Raw genomic sequence first — 27,717 nt, 5'->3', positions numbered from 1 at the left:
AGGACATCTTTGATTAGATTGATCAGACTTAATGAATATGTATATGTATTGAACTAAATTGTAGGTTGCATTTAAAAATAAACTGTCCTGTGTGTATCACATTATAGTAGATGGCAATGAAAGACTAGGGCCATCTATTCTAAATATGAGATCAAATAACTTAAGCTTAAGTCTGTTTAAAAATTATGTAAAAAGAAACCTTTTAATTCAGAAATTTATGCATTTTGAAATTTAAAACTAACCTCTTTTACTTTCAAAGAGGTACTTTTTAAAACTCCCTTTTTTTTCTTTTCTTTTTTTTTTTTTTTTATTAGGAGAAAGAGGCCTGGACATTAGGAGACAGATGTTTTTAATATGACTTTAATTAAATGTGTCTGCTCTGTGAACTTGTTACTAGTTGATACCAGTTAGCACTTTTCTTGAAATTAGAGGAAAGCACACATGGAAATGTCTTAGTAGAAACATTCTGTCTTTAGAATACTACTTTTAGATAATATCTTAGTATCTTAAAGACTCTTCTAACAGTCTATCTGGTATGATGCAGTGTGGGATGTTAATCATATGTGTTTAACTGACAATCATTGCGGTTTAACTGAAAGAGTTCTTCCTTTCTAATGCCTTTGTTCATCCCACTTCATAATATTTGAAGTACTAGGGGAGAGCTAACCTGACAGGTGGCATTGTGAAATTACTTCATCAGGTTTCAATAGAGGCTCTGTTTTTTGAAGTTGGCTTTCTACCTGTCATTCCTGAAAGCCAAGTATGACTTTAAAGACTCAATCATTCAAAAAAAAGAAAAATTCCTTGCCAAATTTGTGCTCATAAGCAAGTTATCAATTAATTATAAATGGCACTTATTTTTAAACTAATTATACTCTGAACAATATTTCCTTGATAAGGCTTTCAGTAAGGCTTAATTTGTTGATATTTATTGAGCAAGTCTCTTCAGGAAGACCAGGCTATGATGGTTCCTCAGCTGGCTGTTACTTCAGGACTGGCTGAAATAAGAGACAACAAGAATTCTATTTCTTAAATCACTTACTAAAGATCCAGAACACAGAAATCATACTTGCTATGTGGACATGAAGATTTTGCTCCACTGGGAAGTCTCACTGTGTCTACAGTTCAAGCAGGCATTAAAATTTAAAATGGAAAATTAAGATGTCAGTTGGTCAAGAGCAATTCCATAGTTTGTGAAATGCTTTAATATATAAAAATTATAAAGATTTTCTATTAATGAATCCTCCTAGTATCGTATTATTATTTAATTAGGTAAAACCTTATTTAATTACATTTAATTATGGTATTTTAAATTATCGCTGTTTTTAGCTTTGTTTCTATTTCTGATCGCTACAAAATTGGTTATGTAAACAGATTTAGAATTAAAATCTAATCACTATTGTTTCACCCAAATATTAGTGAACTGAGATTTTTACAGTAACTATTAGTGAAGTAACAGAATAGTCAATAATCTTTTTTATTTACGTGATCGTGGCATGCAATGCTGCATAACAAAAAATTAAAACAGTTACACAGAATTATATTTATTCTATAAAAATCACATCCAAGTGCTTGTTTTGTCAGACTTTTAACAGAAGTGAACGTGTTTAGATTATGGAGTTCATAGGTTCTTTATTGTAGTTAAACTAATCAATGCATTAGGACCATAAAGAATGAACCAAGAAACATAGGGGAGAGTGTGTGAGAAGGCAAAAATTAATCGGTAGATAAGTTAACTACAGGAAAATGCTTTTGAAGTAGTTGGCAACCTCAGGTTTATTGTTTTCAGCAAATAAATCTAAAATAAACTGCCTGATGACAAAGGTAAACAACTGTTAATATAAACCAGACAAATGTTTTTGTCATTATGTAACACTGGATGGGTGTATTTTGTATAGATGACAATCTGATAAGGAAGGGTTCATAAACTGTTAGTAGATTCTTTATTTTCTATATGTAACTTTTAGTGAAGTGTTGTATCTTATCTCAAAGATTTGTTTTAACTAGGAATTCCACTAGGAATGGGTATTTCTATGCAAAATTTTATAAAATTCTGTCACTTGTAAAATGGAAGTGTTGTTTTTCAGTGTACTTCAATTGATTTTCTTTTCTTTCTTTTTGGTACTTTGGTAAATTAGTAGCTGTAAATAGCATAGAGTATTTTAAATGCTGTAATAAGCAGTAAATTTATATAACTTTGTACAGACTTTTTTTGTTATAACATTCAGATTTTCTTTCAAAAGCAGTGTACTTGGTATAACAACTGAAAAACTAATTCTTATGTATAAATTATTGTCATTTTTGGATTTCATATGAGCATATATTTACTGTAACTCTTTTCGAGACCCTTGCTTTCACATTCACATGTTTAACTTCGTAGTCATTAAGCTGGATATTTAATACATTTAAAAACCTTTTACAGGTTTGCTTTTAGTTAACTTCAAGCAGTTACAGCATATTATGTTTTGTGTAGTCATATTTGTGCGAGTGTAGTCTGCCTGTCTGCTAACATAACATCAACTTCTTAAAATTCTCCTTGTTTCACTGACAATTGTATCCTATTTTGTTTTCTTGATGTATTAAACTAATTTATATTTTAAAATACACTCACATAGGAAGAACTTCCTTGAAACTCAGGGTAGTTCAAAAAGTTCTTGCTAGCCAAATGAAAAGCGAGAATCTGTCTGACCCGTGTAAATGGAATGGCACTCAGGTTCTCTGCATTCATACTTTACATTCTCTGTTGTCTGTTAGAGAGATGTATCTTTATTCCTCAACTCTATCTTCTTGTGTAATGACTTAGAAGACATAATGTCTGTCCTGATCAATTTTGCAATGACCTTGTTCTGATTAATGAAATCTGATGTTTGGAGTAATTATCCCTTAAATTACACTTCATGTGTTGAGTTATGTTTTTAACACCAGGTCTGACAATATGTAAAATAAAAATTGTATTTCAATAATGGCTTACTCAGGCTGGATAATGATTTCCACTTTCCCTAAGGAAGAAAGCTCAGTATTCATGAAGGACCATACCATGTGTTGAACTTGAATATCTGTATTTATTGCATATGTGGCAGTAAAGGTGAATGCATAAACAGATTGTGTTCTGCTGAAATCTCTGATTAAAGTCCTCAGCATCAATTGTTGAAGATTTTCCCCTTCGGAAATGTGCCAATTGCAAGTCCAATCGTGAGAAAGTGAAGTATACAAAGGTGACTAATGAGCACTTGCAAAAGAGCCAGCATCCCCTTTAATGCATTTTTCAACTTTCTCCATGGAACTTCCTGTATTAAAGAGAGGATGAATCAGTCTGCTTCCTCTGCCTTCATGATTTTGCAGATATTTGACTTTTAGCACAATTTCCAGATTTTGAGAAGTGTAAGCTTACATTAGTCCTTGTATTAGAAGGCAGCCTATGGCTTTACTTGTGTCTTCTGAATCTTTCCTAGTTGTAATGCTTCATGTGGAGGCAAAGGGAGGGACCACAGCTGAAGACAGTTGCCACATACAAACACACATTTGTGTCAGCATACGTCATCTCACACCCTTTTCTGGTTTATGTTCCTTCCTTAGAAATTCTTAACGTTTGATTTTCTCTTTGGCTGTTAAAACTGGGTTAGCTTTTTCTTATATCGTAGTACGGAATTTTACACTTGAATGCAAATTACACTCGAGTGAAATAATGGACAGTACTGAGTCCATTATTTTTCTGTGTGAAATTAGAATTGCTTTCTCTCCTATGTACGTCACATTTGTGTACATGGAATGACATTTGCTATTCTTTTATACAGTCACTTCATTCTGAGGCCCTTCTGTGGTTCTTCACTATGATATATGTCTTCATTGCTTAACAACCATCATCAAATTGACTGAATCTTCAGCACTGATGTCTGCTCCCATTTTCCAGATTTTTGTCTACATATACATATAACACCCTACATGATCTCTCTGTTGTGAAAATGGATGGTTTAGCTTTTCCCTCTTTTATTCATTAATTCTTCCATGCAAGGGCTTTTCTTCTTCCTCTATAGCAGTTTTGTTTCCAAATAAGCTTTTGCAAAGGACATTTTTGAAAACTGCTTAGAAAGTAATTACCATTACGTCATTGAATCTTCAAATTTTAGGAAATAATTTATAACATATATATTCAGAACTGTATGACATATTCTTCATATATCTACATTGTGGAGCAGCCTTGTGTTCTAATCTGTGTTACTACTACATACTATGAAAGTCTGTAGTCAGAAATGTTTCATGTTTTAGTAAATCTTGCATGATTCTTACCTTGTTACCACTACAGTGCAGATTCCATTCAAACATGACAAAATTCCCTCAAAGTTTTTATCGAGTGATCTTGCAATCTTTTCTAGAATCATTTTAATAGGTATTGTATTTCTTTTTAGAATCTCATCTTTCCTGGTAATTATTCTACAAAATCTCCTTGAGACAATCTAGAAAATATAATTTCAAAGTAAACTTCACTTTAAAAATTTTAATATTTTAATCTACATACTGAAAGAAAGTGCAGAAACACTTCTATATTACATCATAAAACCTATAAAATTAAAGATTTCTTTTGTGCCGAAGAGTAAATACTCTTTTTATAGTATTTGGTATAACAAATATAATAACCCTTTAAAATAGTATTTTCCAACTAGACAATTATTATTTTACTGTTTGCATATAACTTTTACTGATTTTTTCCTTTTTTATTTAAAGCCATGTGATTTATTTACTAATTCTAATACTAATTATAATGCTAACTAGAAAACTTGTTTGGCTTCTAGTCCTGATGATTTTTATACCTTTTTATCATGCTGTTGTAGCTGTAGCTTGTTGAAACTTTTTTCTGGACTGTTCTAAGTATTAAGGCTTTTCACGTTTTTTAGTATTGTGTATGTATGACAAATTTGCCAAAATAAAACTTTGCATTTGGGCAATAACATACAGTTTAGCATATTCTATTTTGTCTAATACCTACTATGCCAGTGTTTCTTTATACTGTATTTCCACATTATAAAAATACGTCATTGATGCTGACAACCAGGTTTGTTATCAAAAAAGTTACAATTTATTTATAATGTGTTGCCTTAAAAGTAACTTTGATTCAAGGATTCACCTTGCAGTTGTCTACAATGAGTTTTATCTTTGTCATCTGATTAAATGCCTTTGTATTGATACATAAGTCCTTCTTCACAGCAATAATCTAAAAACTAGGAGATGTCAAAACATTAAAAATTATTCCTGGATGACTTTCAACATTATAGTTGCACAGCTAAAAAAAGGAAGATTGATAGCCTGAGTTCCTGGTAATAATCAGTTTCACAAGTCACATTTCTATAGATGCTATGAGAAAAACCTTTGCCCTGTAGAGGAGGGAGAGATTCTATCAGAATATGGCAAGAGAGACTGCTGCAGTACACTGAGTTTCCTTTAGAAAAAGTGGGGATGATGGCACAAAAACTAAATCCATGCAAGAACAAAATTAAATACAATAAATTAAGAAAACTCTGAACGCAATTTATAGTGATTCAGTTTGTGAGGGGTATCAGAAGATCTCTGGTCCAAATTGTGTCTACAGGCAGGGTCAGCTGTGCAGGCAGACAATGTTGCTGGTGGCTTTATCTTACTGCGCAGCTTTTCTGCAACATTTTCCTAAGCAAGAAAGTCCTCCTGAGGGAAAGGTTTTTCCTTAAGTCTAATTAGAACCTCTTGTTTCAATGATGTCCTCCCACTATAAATCACTGGAAAGAGCTTAACTTAATCTTCTTTATGACTTCGTAGTTATTAAGGACCAGTTTTGGGGTCCTTCTGAAGGAAGGATTGCCTGTTCTCCAGTCTTGATGAAAGAGGCCAAGTTGCCTCAACTTCCCCTCTTAAGGGCAGGTACTTCATAACCTTAACTGCTTTGGTGACACCCCAATGAACTTCCTTTAGTTTCTCAGCATTTTTGTGGTACTGGAGGACCTAAACCTGGACTCAGTATTCTAAAAGCAGTCTAACAGCTGCCAAATAAGGAGGGAAGTTTTTTTTTTTTTTTTGTAGCTCTGCTCCAGACATTTTCCTTTGTCAGTATAGTTAAACTGAAGCACAAAGAGCATTGATTAAGCCAAAAATAGGGAATATTGAAATTTTTTTTTTAATTCACAAATGTCAATCTGTTTTTAATAGTTTAAAAATTACAGAATCCGATGTCTACCTAAGACAATGTCTGTGAAGGTAGGAGTATCACAAGTTGTTGGAAGGAAAATTCTAAACATAAACCAAAAGGGAATACAGGGAAATTAAAAAATTTGTCAGTTTTAAGAAAACCTATATACTCTGTCTAGTCAATGTAGACAAATACTTGATTATGTGCCTTGATTTTTTTCCTCTTTTATTTCCCATCAGCTCAAATGAGTTCTTAGACATTTCCAAAGTTGGTACTTGTTTATTGCCATATCAGGCTGTGCTGGTGAATTAGGATGACCCTGTTGTCCTGGATGTAAAACCTGAGTGAACTCTGAGTCATGTTCATAATAGATGTGTCTGTATGTTCTTTTCCTTTCCTTTTTTTCCTGTTTTTTTTAGTATGTATGCATTGAAGAAATAAGCCTAAAAATGCACCTACTTTAATGCTAGCATTAGTATTTCATCTCAAAGTAGCTGCTATTACTTATATTTGTAGTGCTTCATCCAAGTGTCAGTTTCTATGTTTGTTTGGATCTTGTTCTTCCTGTGTATGTGCAATTCTGTGTGGTGTTTGTGTGCAGAAACGTAATGCTTTTACTTTTAATGCTTTTACTTTTTCTCATCTACAAATATTTGACTTTTGGCTCTTACTGTTGTATAGAAGAAGCAGACCATCTCTTTTCATGCTTTTACAGCACATAGCACGGTGGTTTCTTTTCTAAACCAAGATCCTGCTTCTGAAAAGCAGTAGTAATTAATCAGAATTTATGACTTGAAGTGCTGTAAGAAAATGTGTTTAGTGGTAGGGGCAGCATGTTAATGTATTAGAGGAAACACAGTGTTTTATATAGAAATACCCTAGTAGTCATGGTTGTATGAATCAGGAAAATTATAATTGCTTTCTGTGAGGGGATGAGGTATCTACAGTTTTCATTTAGGAAGAAATTTTAGTCTTGATTTCCATTATTTTGATGCTTAGCAAAAGTATTTGATTTTTTTTATACTGTAATTTTTTGTTTTGTTCTGCTCCACAATTTTCTTAAAAAATTCATTGCACCCGTTAGTATTTTTCCAGATACTACAGATGATCACTAATTTTTTTAATGTCAACAAAAAATGCCTATTTCATTTATTATATCCAAAGGATGTGTTAAGCCTTTGGACTTTAACAGTATCAAATACCAATAGGGAGAAGAAATATTGCAATCCTAAGAAAGCAGTGAAAGTAATAAACATAATTGTGATAGTTTAAAAGCCATTTTGGAAAGAAAGGAAAGCTTTTCTCTGCCTTCATTATTAAAAAGGATTATTTTCTGTTTTTCATAGCATGGCTTTCAGAAGTCTTAATTTTCACACCAGATGGCATTCCAAAAGTGGGAAAGGAAAGCTATGATCCCAAGAACTAAGATGCAAGGGCAGCATGGGGGGAGGGAAGCAATCCATTATGGGCAGCGCAGCGGGAGGGGAGGAATCCATTATAGAGATCTTGTGGATAATTTATTATGGAATTAAATGCCTGTTTAAATACCTAAAGGAAACAAAAATATGTATTATATTGGGCATTCTGAAACGTAAGGAGTTGCCATTTTTCTTATAGAGTAATAGTGGTGATCTCTAGTGAATGTTCCCAAGAAAAGAGTTAAAATAGTCAAGACCACTGCCCACGTATACAGCTGAGGCTGTGTATGTCTTTGCACAGAGGCACAACCTGAATATGTGGACTTCCAAAGAAGGTGATGTAGACCCCAGGGTGACACTGAGGATCTCAACATCATAATGAACTGCTGAGATAATCCGCTTTCCAGTTGTAAAAAAGACAGGGGGGGGATGGGGAGAAAAAGGTTGTATCTTGGGCTGTCTGCAAATTTGAGCATGCCCAAGTGTGTCCTTGGGCACTGAACTGTGTGGCTCTGCTACTGGACCTTGTGGTCTTTCCTGTGACAGAGCGTTCTGTTCCATTGCCAGCCACCCCCGAACAATTTATGGCATTGCTCAGCTGTCAGGCCAGTACAAGGAATTTTTCCAGTAGCCAATTTGAAAAATCTTCTCCTTCCTGGCTGCGGTCCCCAGCACAAGAAGGACATAAATTTGTGGAGAAAGTCCAGAGAAGGGCTGCAGAGACGATCAGAGGGCTGGAGTGCTTCTCCTGTGAGGAAATGCTGAGTTGGGACTGTTTAGCCCAGAGAAGAGAAGACTCAGGGTGACCCTATTGTGCCCTTTCAGTGCCTAAATGAGTCTACAAAGAAAGCTGCAGAGGGACTTTTTACAAGAGCATGTAGTGACAGGACAAGGGGCAAAGTTTTCTAACTGTGAGAGAACAGGTTTAAACTTGATACTAAAAAAAATATTTTCTGTGGAGGTGATGAGGCACTGGCGCAGTTGCCGAGAGAAGTGATGGATGCTCCATTCATGGAAGTGTTCAAGGCCCTGCTGGATGGGGCATTGTGGAAGGTGTCCTTGCCCATGACAAGGGGTTTGGAACTAGATGACCTTTAAATTCTTTTCCAAGCAACCCTTTCTGTGATTCTGTGATTCTTTGTCATCTTCCTTTCTTAAATGAGAGCAACCAACTAACTAACTGAGAATGTTGGTCCTTGCCAGCTGATCTTGATGACCAAGAATTGTCATTGTTGAGGCTATGAACTTCATATTTACAAATTTTGTCTACTAGAGATTTTTTTTTAATCTCTGTTTATCAGTTCTGAAGAGGGAATAGCTCAGGGGTATATATGTAGTTAAATACATGCTTTTTCTGTTAGCAGACTTACAGTGGTACATATGCTAGAAAAAAGATAAAATAGATAAAATTCTCTATTTATGTATCTGTTCCCATGGCTAACAAAAAATCTTTGAATCTTGGAGGAACATGTCAGATATTATGCTGAACAACTCCATGATAGGTTTAGGAACTTTACTTTTCCAGATCTCACGAACATTAACATTTTTATTTTGGTTTGGTTATTACTGTTGTTAGCAGCCTTGAAACTTGCTGTAGATGATGTGGTACACTGAGCTTTCAAGAAGTTGGTAGTTGCTCTGAAAGTTAGTAGTCAAAATGAAAATTCCTACTTATCTGATTTCTGTATACATTATGCTTGTTTGTCTTAGTGTAATCCAAGTAATAATGTTTACCAGAGCCCATCACAAGCATAAGGAACATGTTTGTAAATTTAAGTTACACATCATTGTTTTTTTCTGCAGTGAAGATATTCAATGTTTGTTTATTACTTTGTGGTTATTTTGGTCAAAACAAGTTTTCCATAGCCAATCTCACCTTTTTTTTTCTACCATCTCTGTGTCTTTGGAGTGTTTCTTTTCGTGATTGGTACCTTTGGACTATCAGGAACAGAGCCAGTTTACTAGAGTTCCTTTCAGTATTTCCTTCATAGAATTGTGTTGTCACATTTTCAGAGGTTGTTCCTACATTAATTTGTGTACTTAAAGTCTAATTTTTGTTTCTTTAGGTTTTTTCCCCCCATGAGAATCCTATTGTTATTGTTTATTAAAATTGTCCCTACAGACATTAGACTCTCACCTGGCATCCAGAAAGACTTAAGTAATAATTTATCTTCCTCACTGCTACATAGGATCCTTTTCAAGATTTATGGCTCAAGTAACATTTTTTATTTTCAATGGATTTTGAAAAATTGCTAAAACATTTTTTAGAAAAATGAAAAATTTTGTAATTTGTGCCTTTCAGAAATGTCCATTCAAGGAAGCTGAATTTATTTTCATGAACACCCAGACTTGAGAACTGATAACACTACATCTTCTGTTGTTATTGCTGTTTCTCTAAAGATAAAAAGAATGAGACACACTGCTTTCAGTTTTTCCAGTGATCTTTTGTTGAAAATGATCTGGAGCAAGTCCTTTGTCAGAACAAATAGTGCATATGCTGGCATCAAGTGTGTTTTCTGTGTTTGTAACACCTTGAAAACCAGTTGAAACAATGCAGAATGTCTTCAGTCTGCTTGTCCTTTCAGGGGAACCTCAAATCCCTCACCACACCACTTGTGGCAGCCTCTGAATTTCCCAGTACATGTCATACTGTGATGGTAACTGTAATCTCCATACTGAATTCCAGACCTCGTCTTTACTGGAGAGAGAACAATCTTGGTAATATTAAGCTTATTTCTCCCAGTACAATCTATGTGCTTCAATCTTCCCAATGACTTGACAAGTCATTCATCAGATTCTGAAGCTGAAGAATCATTAGAGCATGTAATCTTTTAAACACAATCACTCTAATACTAAAAATAATATAGGTGTAATTTAAAGCTCTACTATTTTTATATCACTACTAATAAGAGTTGTGTTGGGACATTCAGTAATGTCTACCTAGGTAAATTGGATTTTCCATTGAAAAAAGAGACAGGTTCATTTTGCTGACATTATGACTTCTGATGTGTAAATCACTAGCATGTGGTCAGGGCAAAAGAGATTTGTCAAGACTGAAGAAGAAAGCTGCCACATTATTCTTCAGTTCTATAAAAATGTTAAATGATACTCTGTTCATAATTGAAATGGTTTCTTTATTCATACTTAACCCTTGCTTTGTTTTGCATACTTTGATTCTCTGTGTATGAACCTTTCACAGTGTCCTGTAAAATGCAATATATGTGTATCTTGGTTAGCGTTATACTGTCTCATTTTCTTTTCTTCTGTAGAAATTCCTCTGATATTTTTTAAAATATTCTCTTTAACCTGTTTTTGAGCAGTAGAATGTGGAGAATTGTTTGGGAGCATTAGAACCTTTGCTAAATTAAGCTTTGTACTCCAATCACACTATTCTAGTTTAGTCTAAACCTGTAGTAGGTGAACAGGAAGGGACATACCCCCCAATGAGTCTGGGTGCTGTGGTTAGATGCATTTTGTAAGTTAAAGAATTATTTTTCTGAGAAAACATTCTCTTCCCTAAATGCTCTCTCCTGCCAGTATTCACTTTTTAGTGTGGAAAGCTATATAGCTTGCTGCCATTTATAGTGTGTTGTGTAATAAGAACACGGAATGAGAAACTAGATGAAAGATACTTAAATTATATAATCTTTTTTCTCCTGAAACCTAACTGTTGATCTGAATGTCTTTTAATCTTCATTGTCTTGTGAACACGCAGTTGTTCTTGAGTCCAACTGAGAAATGGCTAGGTAACATGTTGTACTCTTTTTATTCATGCTCAAAGCAGTGAAATATGTTTAGGTCAGGGGACCAGTTTCTGACAGATTTCAAGGTAGGCTTTTGGACTGCTTTACTGATCCTTACTTTCATGGGTAACATCATCCTGAAATAAGATCAGGAGAAACTCAAACTCTATTCTTTTGCCCATTTTTTCTCTTGCCTAATATTCTTTTGCCTATTTTTCTCTGTTATTTACATATTTGGTTGTTGAAAGTTTGCATGTGTGGTTTCTTTAAATATATGAATATTTTTGTCAGGAAAAAAACATAGTTTCTACTTAACGTCTGCAGGGATGTGAGCAGTTGAAATACAGTAGTGCCTAGATCTGAACAAGTATCTCAGCTACTTTCCAGTAGCTTGTGACCAATATGTCTGTGTTTCGTGACTGCTACTCCAGGAACTCTCATGGCTAAAGGCTCCAAATGTCATTGTCTACCTGCTTATCCTAATTTCTGCACGTTTCTTCCTGTCCAGTTGAGTAGGTTATGTAGATCTTATACTCAGCTACTCAGATTCCATGTAATCCCATTCTTTCTGAGGAAAATCAGGTCTGTGATTTTCTTTACCAGCTCTTGAGAAGAAAAAGCGTGCAAGCATGGGATATCTGTTTTGTAAATCCAAGTTTCATTCTCATCATTAGTGACACAGTCATGCAGATGTATTTCTGAACTTTACAAACATTTTTTCTTATTGCTAGTTACTTATTCTTTGTCTACACAGTAAGTTTAGAATACTTGGGTTCTACAAGAGAACACAGGCTACAGCTGTTTTTATAGAAAGGGACAATAACCAATTTGTACACAAGTTGAATATCAATGAATTTCTCGTGTTTCTGTGTTCACATTCTCTTTGTTGATAATTTATTGTCATTATCCTACTGCAAAATAGTGTTGCGAATGAGAATTTGTCATTATTGACAAGTCATAAATGAGATTAGTTTTTGGTGTATATTTTTATGATCAAGGTTCTATTTCTATGCAAAGTCCTGGTGAAACAAAGGCTCTAAGTTTTTTGTTTGTCAGCAACTAGCAAAAGAAAATCCCAGTGGGGTGGTAGGGCGGGTGTTTATGGTAAGCTACTTCTGTAATTTAAATAAATTTTATTTCGAGATGTCATCTCGAAATTAGGCATAAACTTTAACTGTAGTGAGGACTGAAGTCTTATGCAGGATTTTTAATTTGAAAAACATGTGCTGCTCATGTATGGTTGTTTTCTTCTTTGCCTTAGGAAAGAAACATTCCTCTGTGGTTTGTAATAAAATGTTTGGGAGTGAGAAACTATTATTTCCAATAGATGATGATGTGTTCCTATAAACAAAATTCAGTGCGAAAACCAAACAAATTGTGTAGTGGAAACCACTAAAATTGACTTTAGGAACACTAGTCAGAGTCATAATATTAAAGTGTGTTTATATTGCTGTGTGATTACATTATTGATTTGGTTTTAAAAGGCCATGTTGTTGGGATTGTTGGAGATAACCACGAAAGGTTAATTGTGTATTTCATTCTGTTTCCTTAACACTGTTTCCTACTTTGTAGCAGAGCAATGTTGAGTGAGTTTAAACTCTGCTACTCAGCACAGTCTGTTCTTAACACAGTCTCACCATTCTGCTTTTGTGTCTTCTGGCTCCAGACAGCAGTGATTATTTGGGAGCACAATCACATCAAAGAGAATACTTAAAGCAAAATTTCCTCTAAAACATCTGTATATGTGATAATGGTTTCCTTTCAGATACCACAGTTGGCATTATGTTTTTAGAAATATAAAATTTATGAAAAAAAAGACCTTAAGACCATAAAAACCCTAGAGAAATGCTTTTAGTACATTTTTTTCTCCAAGTTTGTTTATTTCACTTTTTTGAATAATCTTGCTATCAAAACAGAATCATTTGGTTTATGAATATGAAATACAATGTATTTTTCTACATTGAAAATAGGTTGCAAAATATTTTTGGAATATAAAGTAACATGGGCTCATGTTTTCCATTGTAACTACCACCTGTGAAAGGATGGTGTTTTTCTACAGCTTTGATTATATTCTTAAAAACAATTGTTGGAAATTCTGTGTGTCTAGAACTTCTAGGAGAACTTCAACTTGAATATATTCATTTTAGTTTATAAAAAAAACCCCAAACCTGGAGTGGCTTTTATGTATAGTCATTTAATATAATGTTTCATATTTTATGAAACAGTATAAGTGCTTTTATATCTGTGTTTGTAGCCTTCTTGATAGATCAAAGCACTTGGCATAGGCCAAAACCTGTTGAAGTTTTTCTGTTTATAGTATAAATTAAAACTCTCTGGAGTGTGGTTTGGCCTAAGTCTGATTTATTGCTTTGCTTGGCACTGCATCAGGCTGGTTGTGGTTTTCCATTCGTGTTTCCAGTACGGTCTTCATCTGTTTTGATTTCAAATCCTTGCATAGCAGCTTTATCTGGATAGTAATAACTTTCTTTGGTAAGTCCTCATTCTAACATAGAGATCAGGCTTTGGGGGATTTTTTATTGTTTTTGTTCAAATTACACTGAGCAATATATATGCATGCACATGATGCATTTGTCTATTATAATTTTGAATTTAACTATAAATTCTCTAGTAACTTTTTATTTAGTGAAGACATTTTCCAGATCAAATCAATACAGGAGGAATATGCAATCAGAATTGTGGTCAGGATTTCCTATGGATAAATCTTCTTTATTGATGCCGAAGTGTAGGATCAAAGGAAGAGTGCACTAGATTTTGTCTCTTTTATAGAAATTTCAACCATGACTATAATGAATGTTTCATTTATGCTCAGCTTTAAAATGTGTAGTCTTTAGCTGATTTACTTTTTTTTCTCTGATCTTTGGCAAAACAACAACAACAAAATATATTACAATTTTATACACCTGTATTTGTGTCTGTGCAAGTGAGAGCATCTCTAGTAAGCTGGATCATTCTATGATGTTTTTCCAATTTTATACTTGGTTTGTTTCTTTACTAAGAGACAGTTTTATTGAACCTCTTTTATAAGGTGTTTACCATGGGTATATAATATTAAACAAAAAAATTAGAGAGTTGTGCAGTTATCTCTAAGGGGGAATGTCATCCTGATATATGAGCTGGTTTTATTTTTCAGTAATCTCGACTGACCCATCTATTTGTTTATAAAAGAAGCTGCAAGGGTTACATGGGTTGCTTCATAGTGGGAATATATGATATGAAAGTATCACAAAAACACTTTCAATATGAGTACACACACACAAAAATTGTATTGCATGAAATTAAGGAGCATTTAATTTAAACTGAATCTCTCAGGACAGTGGTTGTGGGGTTCATATCTGGTCTTGTTATTAAGCGCAGCGATTAACAGTCTGTAGTTAGCCATAGTGTTTAGTGCAGAGTCCACTGAACTCATTAGAAGAGTTCTGTTTTGGATTATGCCTTTAGCAGTGCTTATCCATTCAAACATCCCTTACAATTTAATCTAAGTGGAGAAATGCTGATGTTTGGGGATTTGTTGACAAAAATCAATAAGAAGAGACTCTGAAACAAGAGTACCATTCCTTGACCTGTGCTATGAAAATATCTTAGACTGCTTGTTCTAGTCCTAGAGCAGGTTATCCCAAAGGCAGTTGTGATAAAATAAGCCACACTGAATTATCAATTTAAATTGTAAGCAAAATACAGATTTATTGTGGAGCAGGTGGAGAGATATGAGAAGTTTATTTTATACAGCTATTTAGACAAAAATTAGCTATGACAGATGTCATAAAACAACACATGAGATAGTAAAAATTATAGTAACACAGATATTTAATGGAAGTTGTTAATTTTGCATCTTTTTACTGTAAGTTCTTTAAAAATATTAAATAACAAAAATTGGAAGAAATATCCTGGTGCTCATGAGATAAGTAAATTAGTCATTGTTCATGACTGAGAGTAAAAGGCCACGATACAAAATACATGGTGAAAATATTTCATTTGGTCCTGTAAAAAAATAGAACGGAAACTACCACAGAAAAAACTAAACTTGAGAAGGTTGGGAAAGCACTAAGAATAAGAAACTGAAGTAGAGGCAGCATGTAAATGGATGTAAAAGTGACAGAGAATAAATGCCAAAGAAAATGAGATAGCTGATTCAGAAATACAGCAAGGGAATGCCGACATTCAAAATTACTTTGATTGAATACGTTAAGAAAAAAACCTTGCATACTTGAAATGTTACACAGAAATGCTGAAATGTAAATGCCACAGTATCCATTTGCCCAGAAAAATTAAAAGGAAAAAGCAAAAATAAAGTAGTTATATTTGTATTTTATTTTTAATAACATATGTGTACAATTAATCAGTTTATAATAAATTCATTTTATAAATGATAGGTACGTTTTTATGCTACGGAAAAATAATTCCAGCAGGCTTAAGGTCACATTATTACAGGGACTTCCTTACCTGACTTTTTTAAAAAACATAATTTTCATCAAAATGAACTTTTGCCTTTTTTTTCCTCTCCCAGATTGTAGTTTTTGTTCCCCCCTCTTCCCATATGATAATGTATCTAAATGGCAATTGCAGTTTACAGTAAGTGTAGTTCTTGTATATGGCGGCCTTTTTTGATGTATTCACCTTTATTTAACCAAGTAGCTGATTCTAAAATGAGCAAGGTCTGATTTTGGTTGTAGAAAAGGCAGCTCTGGAATTGGTGCTCTGCTGTAGCTGATCCTGCTTGAGCAGGGGCTTGGATCAGGTGATCTCCGGAGGCCCCGTGTAACTTTCTGTGATTCTCTCCCTGAAAGGCATACATGATGTGAGAAACAAAATGCTATAAAAAGAAACGTGCATGATGAACATCTGTTTCCAGCGCAGTGTTCAGCAGTTACACAGCAATTACAAGTCTTTTAGTCCTGTCTATTTTGAGTTTGTTTTGGTATTTTTTCCACCTTGGAGAAGTAGTTTGTACACTGAGGGGTTTCGGGTTTTTTTTGTTGTCATTTTTTTTGGTGGGGGGGGGAGAGTTTGGGGTTTTTTTTGGGGGGGGGGTTCAAACTGAATCAATTTTAGTGGGAAGATTCATTTGAATAAATGTGTAACATGTACTCATGTAAGTAAATATTTGAAAGACTGACATTAACTAGTTACTGTTAGCCTTGCCAGTATTTTTTCTTCACTGCTGAGAAGCAGCAGTATTTTTTTTTTCTAGTTTTTATCACAGTTTTGTGCTTCTTGTTTCCATGGTAATTTTTTTCTTGCAGAGTGCTTCAAAAGAACCAGAAGGATCCTGTGAGGGCTTTTTATTATTCATTTAATTGCATGAAAACCTAACGGAATATGCTGTTCTGTAAAAATCCTTAAATATCTCAAGTGCAAATGTAGCTTTTAACTATTAAGGCATTGTAGTTTTATCTTCCCACTTTTTAATCAATCATCCAGTCTTTATTCTTTCCTATTCAACATATTTTTAAAAATTGTCTTTATACACTTATTCTGCAATTTTCCTCTATTGCATTCTATGGTGTCAGAGTAACTTAAAGCTGGTGAAGACAATCTACAAATGCTTGTGGTCATCTCTAATAATCTGATTTCCCTACAAATCAGGCTAAGTGCAATACTGAGCATGCACAATAAGTTAGAATTTATTACTTTTTTCTGCAGTTCTAAAAGTCTAATATTCCACCTAGTGTTAAGAATCAGACTAAAGCATACCCTATTAAAATTACATATTCCTAGTGCATCACTGGGATATGCTGCAAACCAGAGAGCTTTCCTTCTGGGCTATTGAAAGATCTTTGTTGAACAGTTACATTTTATCTTTTCAATTGAGATTTTTAGTGATGCAGTATGGATGAGATTCATTGTGCTGAGAGAATAAATAAGGTAGCAAATAGTCATTAAATCTTTCTTCTCCTTCTGCTAGGTGAGGCATTGAGTGAGTTCAAGTAGGGCTGGTTAGAATAGTAATTAACACTTCATCCTTCTGCAGAGAGAAACATAAAGAACACGTAAATTAAGGAACTGAAACTGAGGTTTTTGTCCCTAGAGGCTTAATGGTGTGGTTTCATGGTCCTCTGATGTTAATTTAAATGTCACTGCCAAAAAGGTAGTCTTGCCTGAAGCCATGTATTTCAGTCCTTTCTTTGCATCATCAGTAGCATCTGTCCAGCTTTGCAGCAGGTCTCATCAGCTCGCTCATCCATTTGAAAATGATTTTTTGTTTTTAAGTGCGTTAGGAGGATTAGTTTGCGAGCTGATCACTGAGCTTATTTAATTCATTTTGCAGGCAAGTGGGTACTTGTGCTGGTGTAAAAGATGTAGCCAAAGCACCTGCTATGGGCAGAAAAAGCAGGCCCACGTAGATGTGTGGGTTACTGACCCACTCCATCCCTCTCTGTCTCCTGGGAAATGTTTTATTCTCACAACAATTTAATGCCATATAATTGTCATCTGTATCGTTCCAACTCCACCCCTCATCCCATTTCCACCTGCACCCCCACGTGTAAGATACACTTCAGTCTTCTAGTCTTTTTGTTTTTTTCTTTTATAGCAGAAAATGATACATTTGAATACTTAATAGTTTAAATAGAGACTGAATACACCTGGAGGCAGAACCTTATTGAAAAAAACAAGCAGAAAATGAGCCTACATCATTATTCACTGTAGGTTGTAGGGTAGGGTGGATTTTTTTTTTCTGCTTGTATTTCTTTTCAGTCCAATAATTTCAAATGCAGACCATTTTGGAACTGAAAAGAAACAATTGCCCTCTTCCATCAGAAGGTTCCTTCTGAAACAGAATATAGCAGACAGGCAAAATTCTTTCCTGTTCCCAGGAAAATGTAATATGTGAAACATGCATTAAACTAAAAATTTTTACCGTGTATCATTGGAGACGAATTACACTAACATGCCTACCAGAAAACGCAGAAGCAATACCCATTGGAGGATTTTTTTTTTTTTGCTCAGGTGGCCAGCATGGAAGTTCAAATATTTTAAAATTTTACAGATGCAGCAGAACGATGAAGCCCATAAGGTCCAAAACTTGCAGTTGGAAGCCTGAATTTGCATATTTTGCAGCTGTGCATAGATACTGCAATGCCCTGTATTTTGTTAGGAGGTAAAAGGGAGTGGGGCTAAAATTAGGAAAAGAATGCATTTGTCAGTGGGAGTCATAGTTAGAATCTAGTGCATGATATTTCAGAGATTCTGGACAAACTGCTTAGTAACCTAGGTCGACGTGGCTTAGTGTTTTGTTCTTTAATTAGTGCAACAAGCATTTGCTATTGCAGCCAATGATTAAAATGGCCTGCTACATGAGCATTTAAAAGCTACTTTAAGAAACTTTAACTTGGATTTTCATTGCAAAAAATTAAAGTTGTGAATAAATATTTTTTCTGCAACAGCTAATTACTAATGGAGAATTACTAGAGTTTATGTAGTACATCCATAGAAGTGAGAGTTAATTGCAATATTAATGTTTTGGCAGATTTGTCATTATTTTAGTTTTCCTCTTGCTTTATAGTTACCTAGGATTAATTCCAGTAGGAATTGATTGTATATCGTCAGGAAAACACACAATTACCCTGTTTACCAGTATGTAGCAAACTCTGTGGTAACATCTACTTCTAAAGTTTATTTCTGATCATCCTGACTTTAACTGCTTGCCTTGGCACAGGAAAAGGGGAAATCTAGGCAGGAAGCTAGAACAAAGGACCTTGCAGTGACCAAAAATAAAATTCCATCTGAATACATGTTGGAGGAGGGAGTAGTTTGCTATGTGGAATTTTTTTATGTAGTTACTGGTGTTTTGGATCAATTAGTCAGTGTGGCTTCCAAGTTAGATTGTCTAGGCTTTTTGTGTTGAGAATTTTTTCATCTGTCATTTTGTATCCTTGCCATTTAGATTTGATATCTCTTTCTTTTAAAATAAACTTTTGTAGGTAACCATACCATTTTTAAAAAAATTCCAAATGGAAGCTGTGAGAGAAGTTGAACACGTTTAGACCTGCTGCACGATCGTTGTCGAGGGGCTGGTAGGGCACTCGCAGGCTGTGGGAATCCTGTTGAGGAGCAGCAGAATTGCTGTGCAGGTGGTGGGAACAGATTAGTGCTTTGTGTGCACAAACAGGAAACAGGGTTTCAAAAGCGGGAAACAAGTCCTGAGCTGTGATAAACATAATTGCTGCTTCTCCTGGAACTGCTGAGCTTCCACTTATGCTCGTTACCATTAGGATGAAGTTGCATGTCTGTGGGCTGTGTGCTGAAAGAAAATGTGACAGGGCAACTGTGTACATGAAAGTGGTTGCACAGTTTCTTGTCACATGAAAGGCTAGACAGTTTATTCTTGAAATACTGTGTTAGTATTTTTGTAATACCAAACAAAATAATGGAAGTATCTCAAAAGTACTGAGCATGTAGACACTTGTTGCTATTGTTGCACTGGGAGGTGGATTGGAATAGGTCCTACACTACTGATTTATAAAAATGTCTTCCCATCATAGTTCTAAAGGTACAATGTGTCTTTTTATTTGGAAAAATAATATGTTGTGGTTTTGAATGAAAAGTGTTTCTATATTGAAATGTTTTTATTTATTCAATATAAAAATGTAGCAATAATGAATTTCAGTTGTGTTCAACATCACAACATAATTGCCATAATCCGTTACTCTGTTTCTTTCTGGACCTCCGTCTAAGACAAATTTAACCAACTTGTACTTCTGCTAGAAATTTCAGTGCCGAACTGGAATGGGAAGAGGTGTTCACCAATACTGAGGATATAGCTGTGAGGAAAAGCCAGAGCTTCCTGGGGGAAGGTCATTTCCTTTTCCTGTATAATCAACAGAAATCTTAGAAGAGCAGTTGTGAATTGTTGCAAACAGACTTTCAGAAACTGAGCTCTGAATTGAGCTGCTCACTGCTTGTTAAAACCTACACGTTATGGTAGATTTTAATGTATTGGTTGTGTATTTTGCTTTTTGTTGCCAAGAAAGGTATTGAAATATTTGCATATGCAGAGATGGTTACATATTTGTGGTGTCTCAATTTTAGATGCAGTTTGGAAATTATCATCATGTAAGTCAGTGCTCAATCAGTAGACACTTGATAAATTTAAAGAAATGAACAGAAAGTTCATTAGTTGAAGGCATTTTTCACATTTGGTGAAGTTGCATAGAAAAGTATAAATAGCAGTAAAATCTAAATGTTGGAGTCTAAAATGACAGATTAGGCATTCATTGGTTTTATTCTTGCAGGGAATTTTGCCTTAAATTTTTCATGAAAATTCAACCCCCATGAAATTCTAAAATTATATCTATTATTTGAAAACTACTGATTCTCTCAAAGTAGAATCTTTAAATGCTCTAAATTGATAAATGAATTCCTAAATTGAGTTTTAATCTCTGAAGCTAGAGGAGCCGTTTGAGAATTGTTAGGCCTCTTAAATCATTAGCAGTGATATTTTCAGATCTTGAGTGCTTTAAAACTCAAGCCTGCTCTTCAGTACACGTGGATTTGGTTAGGATGGGAGCAACTTGGTATGCAGTTCTTGCCCCTAAACAAGAGGGTGTGTTGTATGCAATTTCAGGGGATCATGCTTGGTATGATAATGGAAAGCATCCAGTTTTACTTTCCTGGTAGCTACGAATGACTACAGTTTCAGAAGACTGTCTGACAGGATGCCATATGAGGAGTGGCTGAGATCCCTTGTCTTGTTCATCCTGGGGTACAGGAGATTGAAAGGAGACCTCAGAGCTGTCTGTGGCTTCCTCATCAGGGGAAGAGGAGGGGCAGGCACTGATCTCTTCTCTGTGCTATCCGTGACAGAACACCAGAGAAGGGTCTGAAGATGAGTCAGGGCAGGTTTAAGTCAGATATTAGAGAAAGGTTCTTAACCCAGAGGGTGGTTGGGCACTGGAACCAGCTCCCCAGGGCAGTGCTCAGGAAGTGTTTGGGCACTGCTCTCAAGCACACGGTGGGGTTCTTCGAGTGGGCCTGTGCCGGGCCGGGAGCTGAACTTTGATGATCCTTTTGGTTGCTTCTAACTCAGGATGCGCTGTGATTCTTTAATTTGACTTACATTTATCAGCACTGATTGAAAAAATGGAGAAGTCTAATAAATACTTTATAACTTTTCTTCTGAGTATATAACATGAGCAAGTCTAATTGAATTGTAGGCACCTGCATTTGCTCTTTAAGAATGACTGTTGCTATTGATTAAAAACATGCTTGCAACTTAGTCTGTTTATTTAACAAGGGTAATGAGCTGCCTGAGCTGATACATTAATGCGAGCACATTGCTATTTGTACTCAAGTTACATCTAAGGGACCTAATCCAGGTCCATGCCAATGTGCAACATTCCAATGTAGTGACTGCATACTGGGAAGAAAATCTTGTGGGTGTGTCACTGAACTTCTGTAGTTGTATGATCCTCCCAAATTACCTAATGTCCAAACATCAAGACTGTGTACAGAAGATTTTCTTTGTGCAGCTTCAGTGGTGAAGAATGTGAATTTCTTCATGCTGTTAACTGCTGTATTTATGTAGCTAAACCTTTGCTTTGGATACTTGGCAATCTCAAAGTTTAGTTATTCTTCATTCAAGCCATCAAGCTATATGATAGTTCTTTATGTTTAAAATGTTCACCTTCTCAATTATACCCAAAGTCTATATAAATTACACCATAATTAGACCCTTAGAACCATTTTTTCCTTTCCATGTACATATTTTGAAAACTTTGTTTACTCTATTACAGCCATTTTATAGAGAGCATAAAAATCCCCCATATAGCTGTTGAATAAGACATATTTCTCTTTCATTGACATTTTGAGGGGCAGGAGCTTGAATTTTGGCAGATATGTACATGTATAAAATTGGGGTTTTCTTGTTTCCCTTGTTAACATTTGTCTGTTACAAATTTTATTAAAAGCTAAGGTAACATGTGTTTCTTAGATAGATATTACTTTGGCTACAATGTTATTGCATCTTTCTCTGGTCACACAGAATCACAGAATAGTTAAGGTTGGAAGTGACATCTAGATATTTGTTAGTCTCTAAGGCTGCTACTGAAAAAAGTTTCAGCTAGAATGTCATCATGTTGAATTTTGAATACAGCCCCTCTTGAAAACTGCAAAACCTCTGTGTGCAGATAGGTCCTGTGTTCTATCACTTTTATAATATAAAAGTTTTTCGCTTGCCTTTAAACAGAATTTCCAGTTTCAATTTGTGTCCATTGTCTCTTGTCCTTTCACTGGATACGTCTCAGAGTATCTGGGGCCGTCTTTTGTGTTTCTTTCCTTCCACCAGGTATTTAAAGACATGGAGAAGATACTGGTGAGATTCTTCCTAATGCATCTCAGAATGCCATGGGGGTTTTTGCTGCAAAGGAGTAATGCCAGCTCAAGGGCAGTTTTGTGTTGAGGAGACCTGTGGGGCCTCTTCTACGACACTGCTTTCCTACTTGTTGGTTCCCAACCTGTACCAAGGCAGAGGGTTCTTTTCAACCTATTCCTCGACTTGCTAGCTACAAAAATGAAACAAAAGTTGGGAAATCTAACTAGACTTTTAAGGCAGATGAGACAGTCACATGTGGCATAGAGTTGCATAATGTACTTGATTAGATGAGGTTTCTTTTAATCTACATTTGAATATGCATGACTAATGAGCAAAATTGCTAATATTTGAAAACCAATTGGTTGGGATTTTTTTTTCTTTTTTATTTTTTTTTCTTTTCTAATGCTTCCTATGCATTACTAAAATTACTTCTCCAAAAATTTTAATTTCATCATGCCATTACTCATTTTCCAGCTTGACATCATACTAGTATGATTGTTCACTGTATTGAAAAATAGTTAATAAATTGGAGTAAGTGAAATGGAGCAAGTAGAGTGCTGCTCTGATGAGGAAACTTGATTTTGGTCTTTTATAACTGACTTCATGTTTGATGGTTGGAGCTGTCAGAGAAGCAATTCACCTGACATGGCTTTGCCACATGCTCAGCATCAGCCAAGGAAAGAAGCTTTTATACCTTGATATATTTTCTTATTTGTTCAACTGAGATACCTTTGATAATGTCATGGAGAATTTGACTCCCTTTTTTTTCCCCCTCCCTCCAGATGACTACTTGGAGGAACTTAAAAGTTACTAAAAAACTATTTGGTGTGGGAAAGATATTTTCAGTGTAGCCCAAGTAAGCAACAATTTAATTTTAAACCTCAGTGCAGCTTTAAACTGAATTACAACTTTCAGGTTTTGAATTCAAAGACTAAATTTCAGCTTAAAATAAGGGGTGGATATTTAAACTGCTTTTTATCTTAAACAAGGATTCAACATTTTAAAAACCTTTATTGGTACTGTGGAAGTTTCCATAGTTTAAAAGTTTTCCTGTATAATATCCCCTTATTTTTCACTTTATTCATGGGAGAATATCTCCCATGCATTATTCTTTATCACAGTGACAGGTACATGCAAATTATTTATTTAGGCAATAGTGTTTCTGTTCTTATTCTCTGCCCCAAATAATACCAAGTACATTCAATTTAGTACAACTGGATTCCTCTCACTCACAAAAGATTCATGTGGACCATATACTTGTGAAGCTGTAGAGTCAAATGATACCAGCTTCATGGTTTTGAACATGTTTTTCTTACATTTTTAGTGGGATAGCTCTTTTGAGCAAGGAGAAAAAGGCTGTTGGCCGTGCTGCTAAACAGAGCCTTTTGATCTCCCCTAAAGAAATTGGAAATAAATGCACTCTGGTAATAAAACCAGTGCAGATAAGTCATATACCAGAGCAATAGAATTTGTGTAGATGTTAAATCAGACCAGCAATTGATAATCCTCTGTTGATGTGGAAAAAACTCTAGTTTATATAGAAAGAAAATCAATTTCATCATATATGAATTAGATATTATTGTCAAAAACTCAATGTGTTTAAGTTCATTATGTATTTTCAGAATGCTGCTATGACTCACTCCACAGTGTAGTCTGATGTTCAAGCTTAAAGGTCAGAAACAATTCAGAAGCCTACTGCTTAAAACCAAGTATTTTTAATCCATAATTATCACAAATGTGCCCTGTTTTCAAACACAGTGTAAAGGTTGTCTTATCAGTTCCACTAAGACATCTGAAAACAAAATTGATTCAAATAGAACAATTTATGTCAAAAACTAAACAAACAAAAGCAAAACCCACATGTCTAAGAAAGCAGTTTATCTCGTGGAAGAAAAAAAATCACTGTTCCTTTAAAAAGAAATTAATAGCTTGGTCCATTCAAGGAAAGTAGGGCATGTATGAAATCTATACTCATTGTGAATCACTTGGGCATATTGCACTAATCAGACTGCATTTCTTTAATTTACTGATAGGAGTTAAAATTACCTGATTGTTTGAATGCCCCTAGGCTGGAAGCTATAGAATCATACTTCTGTGAAAATGAAATTATTTATGTGTGGTTTTAGCATTTGTTTTCTTTTGTGGCAGAGCTGCTCAGACATATTTCTGTGAGATCAAAAATAACCATTACCATAAATAAGGAGAAAAGCATGGCCATTAAATATAGATTTTTACCTTTTATGTTAAAACTCAATACAATTGTAGAAAGTTGGGGGTTTGGGTTTGGTTTTTGGGGTTTTTTGTTGATGGATGGATGAATGGCTGTTCGAGTCACGTATTGTTTATATGCTATAGATAATGTCAAAATGAACAAAAGGCAGCACAACAGGAAACATATGCTACAGTAGTTAGTTCACACCTGCTAATTGATTTGAATAGGCTTGGAGATAATATCAGATAGGGAAAGAATTCATTGTTTAGGCCATTGAAACTCTTTTCTACAAAATCTGACCCTTTACAGTCCTTTCTTTGTCAGAGCATACTTAAGTTCAATGGTTTTTGAAAAATGAGTGTTGCTATAGGCACCCTTCTGCTGGGTGTACAAGTGTAATCAGAATCTACACTCACTGGTCATGATGTTCATTTCACAGGAACACTTTTGTGGTTCAAGGGTTTAAAGACATTTCTCACCCGACTGAAATTTCAGTTTTACATATATTTCCTAGTGTTAGGTGAATAAATTGAGATAATAGGAGTTAATGCTTTCCAAAGCTAGAGTAAGAATAAATTACATGGCAGTGGAGAACTACTTGAATAGAGGAGAGTAGTGAAATACACAGCAGTAAACTTTGAATAATATTTCTTAAGTTAAAAAAAATAAAAATTAGATCACAGCTTGCATTGTGTCTATTGTAAAAAAAGACAAAAGGATGGAAAGTTGACCAAAAAAAAATCTTGAATGGAACCTTGGATTACAGCTTCTGTAACTTAGTTTTTACCTTTGCTTGAATACATGGCTTTTTGCACACAATTTTTATTTCTTATGTTCTCAAACAGGTTTCATTTCATTCAATTGTTTCCAAATTTATCATTAGCTAAGTTTTGTAGATGAGACTTGGCATGCCAGACAAGTGGTAGTTTGGGTCTTAAATGCTTTTCCAGAAAGCTGCAGAGCCTTTGTTTTCCTATCCATATGTCAAAATGGAAGAATGCTTTTATTTTGTTGGTGAGATGATATATGTTTAAAAGTGTATAGAGAGGGATCTGATTAAACTACCTTGTTTAGGCAAACAATAGTAAAAATATGAAGTTGAAATTGATTGGAATTAATGTATGCCTTACATAGGGTTTCTTTATGCTTGCCGTTTGAATGTTGTACAACAACCACTGCTGGAAACAGGGCAACAGGTTTGATAAACAAATAATTTTAAAATAATTTTAACTGCTGTGGTAATTGTATTTCTAGTGTTTACTCTGATTGTATGTGTATTTCTAATGTTTCTTTCATATGAATGCTCTGACAGACACGTGCCCAGGGTCCCAGATCGCACCTCTGACAGTATTGCTGTCTGCAGCCTGGGCAATGCACTTTGCTGTCCTCAAGACAGGACACATGACCCTCCCTCAGATCAGCTCCTGAACCACCACAGGTTTCAGCCCAGCATATTACAGTAAAGCACTTCCAATTTTGGATTATCCGGACATGTCAGGCTGAAAACTGAAGGTTCAGGAGTTCATTTCTAATCTGATCAGATGCCGCTGTTTCAGGGACAGCAGCATCTGCCAGAACTGGGGCAATAACTGATTTAGCTCTTTGTCCAGTTTTAGTCTCCTCACACATGGCTGCTCGGACCTTCAGTGTCTGCACCTGCATGCTGCACTACTGGATGTTTTTCCTCTTTATTGTTATTAATAAAATCACCAATGCTCTGATTTTTGCCGTAATCTTCAAAATGTAAATCTATCCTCAGTGCCTGTTTTCATTCACTGCAGTACTTTAAGTAGTAAATAGAGATTATTACATCCACAGTGTAACAATCCACCACTAGCAGTCAGTTTGCCAAAAGCAGAGATATTTATATATAATCAGAAAAAAACCAAAAAATACTCTTTTATGATAGTATAAGATTTTGTTTTATTCTATTTTTAAATGTAGTAATTTTTAACTTTTAATGTTAATTTTCTATAAAATCATTCCAGTGAAGTCTTAATTCGAAATGAAACTTGTAGTCTTAATTGTTTTAGTAAAGTGCTTTTGATGCTTTAATCTAGAAATGTTGGTATAAATAGATGTTGGTTAAAATAGATAGAATGTTATGAATTTGTATGGAAAATAAGGTAAAAACTAGCAGTGTGCAATTTGATATTGACAGGTACTGTTTATCATGGCTGAGAACAATAAACATAATGTAAATAAAATTTATAGTATTGAATTCAAATAAGTCATATGAAAAGTCAAAAGTGAATGATTTTAAAGGTAATTGTAACATAACAAACCTGGTTTTAAATATGTTTTGTTAAGAAGGATACCCAAATATGTGCAGTATTTTTTAGCATAAAACTAGTGGCTTTTAAAGACAAAAAGAAAAATATATAAGAATCATCATTACTGCTGGTTTTAGTACTTTCTCTGGCTCTGCTTTTTATGTGCATACCAAACAATGGGCTTGTGTCTCTTTGCAAATTAATGTTATTGTAGAAACAGCTTTAGAAATAGTTTTGTAAAAACACTGTGGTTGATTAAAAAACAAAAGAAAAACGACTTTAAAAACAAAGAAACAAAAGAACACCAACCCAAACAAAACCCCCCAAAAACCCCAACAAGGAAAAGCTGTGTTTAATGAAGTGTAAAAATATTAGTGGCATCATGTACAGAGGGTATAAATTTACAGTAAGACTTGGTAAGTAGATTTTGTTCCCAGTCTCTTAAATGATACATCTTGGGCTTCATGTAGCTACCTGTATCTCATGGCAAAATCAGTCAAATTTGAGGGCTGCCAATAATCACTGGAATCAGATTTTTTATAGTTTTAATTTTTTAAAGTAATTTCGTATGATAGGTAAAGCCAG

The 27,717-nt window shown here is 34.7% G+C and overlaps 1 protein-coding gene across 6 annotated transcripts in view; it reads left to right on the top strand.

Annotated features, from left to right (window-relative positions):
* The window catches only part of NOVA1 (NOVA alternative splicing regulator 1), a 141,251-nt gene that overhangs the window by 55,525 nt on the left and 58,009 nt on the right, over positions 1-27,717 (top strand). Inside the window, exon 1 of one of the 6 annotated variants that reach the window (XM_059475327.1) lies at positions 13,778-13,805. The exons of the other annotated variants lie outside the window; for them this stretch is intronic. The gene's annotated coding sequence lies outside the window, so the exon portion shown is untranslated. Of the gene's footprint in view, positions 1-13,777; positions 13,806-27,717 lie in introns of those variants that run through there. 6 annotated transcript variants of the gene reach the window in all.

Source organism: Ammospiza nelsoni, chromosome 6, assembly GCF_027579445.1.
Source record: "Ammospiza nelsoni isolate bAmmNel1 chromosome 6, bAmmNel1.pri, whole genome shotgun sequence".
Taxonomy (NCBI): Eukaryota; Metazoa; Chordata; class Aves; order Passeriformes; family Passerellidae; genus Ammospiza; species Ammospiza nelsoni.
This window is presented reverse-complemented; position numbering and strand designations above follow the sequence as displayed.